The sequence below is a fragment of the Meriones unguiculatus genome (genome assembly GCF_030254825.1).
Source record: "Meriones unguiculatus strain TT.TT164.6M chromosome 13 unlocalized genomic scaffold, Bangor_MerUng_6.1 Chr13_unordered_Scaffold_39, whole genome shotgun sequence".
NCBI lineage: Eukaryota > Metazoa > Chordata > Mammalia > Rodentia > Muridae > Meriones > Meriones unguiculatus.
The window spans coordinates 937,081-947,462 of NW_026843648.1; positions in this window are offsets into that span (position 1 = coordinate 937,081).

Sequence of the window (10,382 nt, forward strand, 5' to 3'; positions counted from 1 at the left end):
TTTTATTAAAAAACAATCAAAGTTATCTCTGGTCCAGTGCACATTTTTCATGTTAGAGTTTCCTTAGGTCTTTTCATGTAAACTTGGCTATATTTTAGGCTTATGTTTTTGACTTTTTCTCTCACCCCTTCATTCTTTCACAAACACTGTACACGTTCTTAATTATTGAAGTTTGTGGTAAGTACAGAAGTCACATAATGCCAGAAGATTATGAGATTCATGACAATAGAATCATCCCTCATTTTTCTGTTTTCCTCTGTTTCTTACCAGGTGACTTTTCTGATATGAGATAGAGATTTTGGATTGTTCCTTAGCAATCCCATAAAGACAATTTGCACTATGTCTGTAGAAGGCAGAAGAGACAACATGAAGGTGAGTGATACCAGTTGGACAGTTTATTCTTTCCTTTTGACAATTTCTTTTGGTGATCTGTCATTTTCTTCAGAAGTTTCATGTGTCCAGTTGTCTCCATATTCATTAGTTGGAAGATTTTATTCTCCTGAAAAGATTAAATCAAAACCCTGCCCCATCCCTAATTCAGGGGAGAGGGTCCTACCTTTTTAGGCATGTTATATCTTTTATAGGGCAAATTGGTTTTTTGGAAATAGAAAAAGTATAATATCTCAATTAAAGTTAAAAGATCTTTGAAAGTTTATAAATATACCTTAAAGTGTATTTATTTCTAGATAATAAAGTGCATTCACTTTGATTTTCAGCCTGTCTTTTACATGTAGCTTTTAAATGAAATCAATGTAAATCATATGTGCCTGCCTCTGCTTCCCAGGTGGTATGTAAAAGGCATGTGCCTCCCAAATGCTGGGATTAAGGCTGTGAACCACCAACACCCTGTCATTGTAACTCCTGAATTCAGAAAACAACTAATTAATAGTGAACTGCTTGTCTCTGCTGGGATTAAAGGCACTGTCTGTCACTACACTGCTCAAAAATTTTATATTCACTCCAAATTATTCCATCTCAAACAAGTTTATAACTTTGAATTTACTTAAAACATTTAAACCTCTTAACTGTTTTTCATATGAAACAACAAAAGTATCCTTTTTATTTAAGAAGAAAAAACTAGTCTTTATAAGTTTGTGTGGACTCAATGACCAAGCTGTCTGATGAACAGTTACCTCTGCTTATTCAGGGGATCTCCACTATTCAAATCTAATCATTATCAATTTTGATAGGATCCACCATTCCTTTCCTGTGGAGACATTTAGTTTTACCTGTGAAGACACAGTTCAACAGTTTCTCATTGTCTACTCCTTTTAGTTTTGTTTACTTCTTTTTGTTGTACAGTATTTAGGTGTGCTGTTAAGTTGCTAGTAAGAGATCTTGCAGATTATTTTTTCTAAATGTACTTAGTGCTATGAACTGTCTTCTGGTCAACATTTCTATTGTGTACTATGAGTTTTGATATGTTATATATTCATTTCATGGAATTATTGCAAGTTTCTTATATCTTTTGATACTTCCACTGTTCAAGTATATCATCTTTGGAGAACAATGTATGAGTTGCTGAGAAGATGGAACAATCTTTTGTGCTTGGGTGGATGTTCTGTAAACATCATTTGGGTATATTTAGTTTTTTGATGTTAGTTAGCTGGAGCATTTCTCTGTTTAGTTTGGTCAGGAGTGTCCATTGGTGAGAGTGATATATTGAAGTCTTCCTCTATTGGTTTATGAGGGCCAGGATGTGATGCAAGCTGCAGAAGTGTTTCTTTCATAACTTGGGTGCTCTTAGGTTGGGGGCATAGATGTTAAGTGTTGAAATGTTATATTGCTGGATGTTTTATTTTAATATGTCATGTCATTTGCCATCTTTTGATTAGTTTTTTTGGAAACTGTTTCGTTACATATTAAAATTTCTATACAAGCTTGATACTCTAGTCCATTTATTTAGAATATCTTTTTCCAACCCTTTACCTTGAGATAATGTCTATCTTGATGTGAAGCTTTGTTTGTTGTACTTAGAAGAAGGGTGGATTCTATTTTATCATCAATTTTGTGAGTCTGTGTCTTTTTATTGGTGAATTTGGGTTGATGTTATTAAGAAATATCATTGAACAGTGATTGTTATTTTTGTGGTGGTGGTGGTTTTAGCACCTTGAATGGGGCTGTATTTATAGATACATATTATTTAAAATTGACCTTTTTATGGAACATCTTATTTTCCCCATTCCATGATTGAAACTTTCTGGGCATGGTTAGTAATTTGTATTGTATTGTATTGGTTTCTGCAGTTTTTTAGAGTCAGAAGCACTCTGTCTAAGCCCTTCATCTTCTAGCATTTTTGCTGAGAATACAGGATTAATTCCAAGAGATCTGCCTTTTTTGTTTTTTGCTTGGTTTTTGTTTGTTTTGGTTTGTCGGATTGGTTGGTTAGTTTGGTTTGTTTGTTTGTTTTCAGCTGCAGCTTTTCATATTCTTTCTTCGTTCTGTATATTTAGAGTTTTGATTATTCTCTGGTAAGAGGACTTTCTTTTCTGATCCAGTATCTTTGGTATTTTGTATGCTTCTTGTGCTTTGATAGACATCTTCTTCTTTAGGTTAAGAAATTTTTCTTGTATGATTTTGTTGAAAATGTCTACTGGACCTTTGATCTCATCCTTCTTCTTCTAATCTGATTATCAGCATGTTGTGTGTTGTCATAATGTTTCAGAGTTCCTGGATGTTTCCTGAAAGTTTGTATGTAGACAGGCTGGTTTTGAACTTCTAGCTCTAACTCCAGTCGAGTGTTGGGCTTAAATGTAGGCCAACATGCCTGGCATCAACATCACCATCATTGGCTGCTGAGCATGGAATATATGGTTTTAGGTATTTATTTTGTTTTGTTTTGTATATGTAAGCATAGGCTATTGTGTTGATTTTCATCAACATCATGCATTTGAAATTTGGCAGGGAGTATATTTAATTTCTTAGGATGGCATTTAATGATGACACTAACACTATCTGAGCTTTCTGAGTCATTGAATTGTGGGTTTGTGACACTCTCCTTACCTGTTGTATTTGGTTTTTTTTAAATTTTATTTGTTTGTTTTATTCCCATTTAATTCATTTTTAATTTAAATTTGTTTTTTTTTTTAAATTTATTTTCTGACATGAACTCGAGTCTTTGATTACCTCCTCCTGAGTGTTGCAGTCTTGCAATGCCACAGAGGAAGATGATGCAGCCATCCTTGATGAGTCCTGATAAGCTAGAAGGGGAGGAATTCCTCCCCAATTAGGAGACTAGAGAAAGGGCATAGGGGCATAAGAAGGAGGGTCGGTGGGCCTGGGAGGAGATGAGGGAGGGGGCTATGGCAAGGATACAAAGTGAACACATTGCAATAAATAAATTAATTAAATTAAAAAATAATTTAACCACTAAACATCCCAATTGTAATCTTCTCCCTTGACTCTTCCTTGTCTCACCCTCCATTCTTCTTTCCTCCTTATCCTACTTCCTATATCTCAGATACAGGGAACCTTCCTCTCCTATCATCTGAACCCAGCCTATCAAGTCTCACTACAACTTCCTGCATCCTCTTCCTCTGTGGCATAGCAATGCCCCCTCCACCAAGGGGAAATGATCAAATAGCAGACAACAGAGTCCATGTCAAAGCCAGCACCTTCTCCCCTTACTATGGATCAAACATGGAGACTGAGCTGCCTATCAGCTACATCTGAGCAGGGATCTGATTCCTCTTCATGAATGGTCTTTGGTGGGTCCATCAATCTCTGCAAGTCCCCATGGGCCCAGATTTGTTGTCCTTGTTGGTCTTCTTATGGAGGTCCTGCCAGCTCTGGGTCTTTCTACATTCTATTCTCCCACTCTTTCCTATGATTCCCTGTGCTCTACCCAAAGTTTGGCTGTGAATCTTAGCATCTGTTTCAAACCCCTAATGGGCAGAGTCTTTTGGAGGATATGTATGTTAGGCTCTCATCCTCTTCCCTCTCCTCAGTCACTTCTGGTGTTGATTCTATTTCCACTTTTGCATAAGAATTGAGCATCTTTCATAGGGTCCTCCTTTTTATTTAGCTCCTTTAGGTCTGTAGATTGTAGTATGTTTATCCAATATTATGGCCATTATCCATTTACAAATGAGCATATACCATGCATGTCTTTCTGGTTTTGGAATAACTCACTTAGGATGATCATTTCTAGTTCCATCTACTTGCCTGAAAATTTTATAGTTTCCTTTATTTTTTAAATATCCGAGGTGCATTCCATTGTGTAAATGTACTACAATTTCTGTAAAACAATGGTTTGGTTGAGAGACATGTAGTTTGTTTCCCTGTTATGGCTATTATGAATAGAGATGCTATGAACACAGTTGAGCAAATATCTTTGTTGAATGGTGGATCATCTTTTTGATATATGCCCAGGAATGGTAGAGCTGGGTCTTGAAGTAACACTATTTAAAATTGTCTGAGAAAGCATCGGATTGATTTTTATAGTGGTTGTATAAGTTTGCACTCTCACCAGCAATGGAGGAGTGTTCCTCTTTCTCCACATTCTCACTAGCTTGCTGTCACTTCAGGTTTTGACCTTAATCATGATGGGTTTAAGATGGAATGTCATTTGCATTTCCATGATTACTACAGATATTGAGCATTTAATGTCCACCATTTGATATTTCTCTGTGGAGAAATCTCTGTATAGTTCTGTACCCCAGTTTTAAATTGGATTATTTGGATTATTGGAGTTTAATTTCTTCAGCTCTTTATATATATTGTTTATTAGCTCTTTCTGTTGTATGTAGGGTTGGTGAAGATCTTTTGCCAGGCTGTAGGCTGTCATTTTGTTCTGTTGACAGAGTTCTTTGCTTCATAGAAGCTTTTTGTTTCATGAGATCCTATTCCTTAATTATTGATCTTAGAGCCAGTGTTCTTGGTGTTCTGTTGAGGAATTTTTTTTTCATTTTTTTTAACTTTTATTAATTACACTTTATTAATTTTGTATCCCCCCATATGCCCCTCCTCCCCTCCAGGTCCCACCCTCCCCCCTTTTCTGCATGCATGCCCCTCCCCAAGTCCACTGATAGGGGAGGTCCTCCTCTCCTTCTTTCTGATCTTAGTCTATCAGTTCTCATCAAAAGAGGAATTTATTATCTATGCCAATGAGATCAAGACTCTTTCCCACTTTTTCTTCTAACAGAATTAGTGTATCTGGTTTTATGTTGAGGTCTTTGAACAACTTGGACTGTAGTTCGATGTGGGGTGATGAATATGGATCTATTTTCATTTTTCTACATGTAGACTTCCAGTTAGACCAGCACCATTTGTTGAAGATGCTGTCCTTTTTCCATTGCATGGTTTTGGCTTCTTTGTCAAAAATCAAGTGTCGATAGGTGTGTGGATTTATTTATGACTCTTCACTTCAATTCCATTCATCCACCATTCTGATTTTATTTCAGTACCATGCATTTTTTTATTACTATTGATTTATAGTAGAGCTTGAGATCAAGGATGGTGATACCTAATGAAGATCTGCTATAGTACAGGAGTGTTTTAGCTATTCTGGCTTTTTTATTTATCCATATGAAGCTGAGAATTGTTTTTTTAAAGTTCGTTAAGGAATTGTGTTGATATTTTGATGGGAATATTATTTAATCTATAGATTGATTTGGTATGATAGCAATTTTTACTATGTTGATCCTACTGACCCATGAGCATGAGAGATATTTCTCTCTTCTGGTATCTTTTTCTATTTCTTTCTTCAGAGGCTTAAAGTTGTTTATTTTTTTTTTTCATACAGGTTTTTCACTTGCTTGTTGAGGATAACTCCAAGATACATTATGTTGTTTTGTTTTTTCCTACCTATTGTGAAGGGTGTTGTTCTCCTAATTCTTTCTCAGTCCATTTGTCTTTTGCATACAGGAGTGCTACTGACTTTTTTTTAGTTAACTTTATATCCAACCATTTTGATAAAGTGTTATTCAACTGTAGGAGTTTCCTACATTAGTATATTTGGGGTCACTTTTATATACTGTCATATATGTGAATAGCAATACTTTGACTTCTTATCAATTTGTATCCCCTTGATCACCTTTAGTTGACTTATTGCCCTAGATAGAACTTTGAGTACTGTACTGAAGAGATTTGGAGAGAGTGTGTGGCCTTGTCTTGTCCCTGAGTTCAGTGGAATTGATTTAACTTTTTTTTCATTTAGTTTGATGTTAGCTATAGGACTGCTGTATATTGTTTTTACTATTTTTAGATCTGTGCCTCTGTCCCCAGTCACTCCAAGACTTTAAACAAGAATAACTGTTGGATATTGTCAAATGCTTTTTTGGCTTCTAAGGAAATGATCCTGTGCTATTTTTTTTTTCAATTTGTTTATATGATGGATTAAGATTCCATATATTGGACCATCCCTGCATGCCTGGAATGAAGCCTACTTGGTCATGTTGGATGATATTTTTGGTATGTTCTTGGATTTGGTTTGTGGTTAATTTATTGAGTATTTTTGCATCATTGTTCATAAAAGAGATTGGTCTGAAGATTTCTTTCTCTTTTGGGGTCTTTTAGGATTTATCAAGGTAACTGTGGTCTTACAAAAGGAGTTTGGTCATGTTGTGTCCATTTCTATTTTGTGGAATAATTTGAAGAATATCGGTTTTCACTCTTCATTGATGTTCTTGTAGAATTCTGCTCTGAAATCATCTTGCCCTTGGCTCTTTTTTTGGAAGGATTTTGATAGCTGCTTCTATTTTTTTAGGCAGTATAAGTCTCTTTAATATCTTTACCTGATTTTTATTCAACTTTGGTAAGTGGAATCTAACAAGAGAATTGTATATTTCATTTAGATTTTTCAAATTTTGTGGCATATAGGCTTTTGACATAAGAGCTAATGGTTCTTCAGATTTTCTCAGTGTCTGTTATCTCTCTGTCTTCCTTTCAGACTTTGTTGATTTGGATAGTGTCTTTCTGCCATTTACTTAGTTTGGCTAAGAGTTTGTCAATATATTTGATTTTCTCAAAGAACTAGCTCTTGGTTTCGTTGATTTTTTTAAATTATTTTCTTTGTTTCTAATTTATTGATTTCAGCCCTGATGTTGGTTATTCCTAGTGGTCTACTCCTGTTGCGTGTGTTTGCTTCTTTTTTTTTTTTTCTAGGGCTTTCTGGTGTGCCATTAAGTTGCTTGTATGGGATGTCTCTAATAGCTTATGAAGGCCTTTAGTGATATTAAAAGTCCTCTTAGGACTGCTTTCATTGCATCCCACGAGATTAGGTATGATGTGCATTCATTTTCATTGAACTGTAGGAAGTTCTTTCTTTATTTCTTTCCTCACCTAGATTTCATTGAGTAGGGAGTTGTTCAGTTCCCACGTGTGTGTAGGCTTTTTATTATTTCTGTTATTGTTGAGGTTCATCTTTAGTCCATCATGGTCTGATAAGATACAAGATATCATTTCAGTCTTGTTGTATCTTTTGAGGCCTGGTTTGTGACCTACTGTATGGTCAGTTTTGGAGAAGGGTCCATGAGGTGCTAAAAGAAGATAGATTCTTTTCTTTTTGGGTTTAAAAATTCTCTAGATATCTGTTAGGTCCATTTGATTCATGACATCCATTAGTGTCATTATCTCTCAGTTTAAGTTCTTTTCCATTGCTCTGTCCCTTGATAATAGTGACATGTTGACTTCTCCCACTATTAATGTACGGTGATTGATATGTTCTTTAAGTTTTATTAATGTTTCTTTTACAAATGTGGGTGTCCTTGTATTTGAGGCATTGTTGCTCAGAATACAGATGCCATCTTGGTGGAATTTTCCTTTGATGAGTATGAAGTAGTCTTTCTCATTTTTAATTTATTTATTTATTTATTTATATATTTATCTATTTATTTATTTATTTATTTATATTCAGGAGCAATAACTGACATCAGGCAATATTTTCATAGTTTGAAACTATGTGTAACAGCATAGTTTTTAAAAAAATCTTTCAACATTTTATTGTGTTCTTTTTACATTTTTATTAATAACAGTTTATTCACTTTGTCTCCCCCCTGTACCTCCCTTCCTCCTCCCATTCCAATCCTACCCTCCATCTTTCCCACCCCTGTCCCTTTCCCAGTCCACTGATAAGGGAGGTCCTCCTCCCCTTCACTCTGATCCTAGTCTATCAGGTCTCATTAGGAGTGGCTGCATTGTCTTCTTCTGTGGCCTGGCAAGGCTGATTCCCCCTCAATGGGAGGTGATCAAAATCAAAAAGCAGGCCAATGAGTTCCTGTCAGAGACAGTGCCTGTCCCCATTACTATGAAGCCCACTTGAATACTGAACTGCCATAGGCTACCTTTTGTGCAGGGGTTTCAGGCCATTTCCATGAGTGGTCCTTGGCTGGCGTATTTGTTTCACAAAAGACCCCTGTGCCCAGAATTTTTGGAACAGTTACTGTCCTTGTGGAGCTCCTGTCCTCTCCAGGTTTACTATCTCCCAGTTCTTCCATAAGATTCCCTGCACTCTGCCCAAAGTTTGGCAATGAGTCTCAGCATCTGCCTTGACACCCTTCTGGGTTAGAGCCTTTCAAAGGCCCTCTGTGGTAGGCTCCTGTCCTGTTCCTTTGTTCTCCATCATCTGATGTCCATCCTCTTTGCCTTTTTGCATGGGGTTTGAGCATCTTAACCAGCATACTTCCTGATTAACTTCCTTAGGTGTACAGATTTTAGTATTTTTATCCTATATATTATATTCTATATCCACTTATAAGTGAGTATATACCCTGTGAGTCTTTCTGCTTCTGGGATACCACACTCAGCATGATCTTTTCCACTTCCCACCATTTACCTGCAAGTTTCATGTTTTCCTTGTTTTTCATTGCTGAGTTATATTCCATAGTATAGATATACCACAATTTCTGTATCCATTTCTCAACTGAGGGCCATCTCTGCTGTTTCCAGCTTCTGGCTATTACAAATAAAGCTATTACAAACATAGCTGAGTAGATGTCCTTGTTGTATACTTGAGCGCCTTTTGGATATATGCTTAGGAGTGGTATAGCTGGATCTTGAGGAGGCGCTATTCCTAATTGTCTGAGAAAGTGTCAGGTTGATTTGTAAAGTGGTTGTATAAGTTTACATTCCCACCAGCAATGAAGGAGGGTTCCCCTTTCTCCAAATCCTATCCAGCATGAGTTGTCACTTAAGTTATTCTTCTTAGTCATTTTGATGGGTGTAAGGTGAAATCTCAGGGTGGTTTTGATTTGCATTTCCCTGATGACTAAGAATGTTGAACATTTCTTTAAGTGTTTCTCTGCCATTCTATATTCCTCTATTGAGAATTCTCTGTTTTGCTTTCTACCCCATTTTTTAATTTGGGTTACTTGATTTGTTGCTGTTTAACTTCTTGAATTCTTTATAAATACTGGATATTAACCCTCTGTCAGATATAGGGTTAGTGAAGATCCTTTCCCAATCTGTAGGCAGTCGTTTTGTTTTGAAAACAGTTTCCTTTGACTTATAGAAGATTTTCAGTTTCATGAGGTCCCATTTATTGATTGTTTCTCTTAGAGTCTGCACTGTTGGTGTTCTGTTCAGGAAGTTGTAGCCTGTGCAAATGAGTTCAAGGCTCTTCCTCACTTTTTCTTCTAACAGGGTTAGTATGTCTGGTTTTATACTGAGGTCTTTGATCCACCTGAACTTTAGTTTTGTGCAGAGTGATAAACATGGATCTATTTTCATTTTCCTACATGTAGACATCCATTTAGACCAGCACCTTTTGTTGAAGATGCTATCTTTTTTGCGTTGTATGGTTTTGGCATCTTTGTAAAAATCAGGAGTCCATAGTGTGTGGGTGTATTTCTGGGACTTCTATCCAATTCCTTTGATCCACTAGTTAGTGTCTATGCAAGTACCATGCAGTTTTTATTACTCTATAGTACAGCTTGAGATCAGGGATGGAGATACCTCCAGAAGATCTTTTATTATGGAAGATTGTTTTAGCAATTCTGGGTTTCTTGTTATTCCATATGAAGTTGGGAATTTTTCTTTCAAGGTCTGTAAAGATTTGTGTTGGTAATTTGATTGGAATTACATTAAATCTGTAGATTGAATTTGGTAAGAGGACCGTTTTTACTATGTTTATCCTGCCAAGCCATGAGCATGAGAGATCTTTCCATCTTCTGATATCTTCTTCGATTTCTTTCTTTAGAGACTTGAAATTTTTTCATACAAGTCTTTGACTTGCTTGGTTAGGGTCACACCAAGGTACTTTATGTCCTTTTTGACTATTGTGAAGGGTGTTGTTTACCTAATTTCTTTCTCAGCACTTTTGTCATTTGTATACAAAAGGGCTACTGATTTTTTGAGTTGATTTTGTATCCAGCTACATTGCTGAAAGTATTTGTCAGCTTTAGGGGTTCCCTGGTAGAATTTTGGGGGTCACTCAGGTATACTCT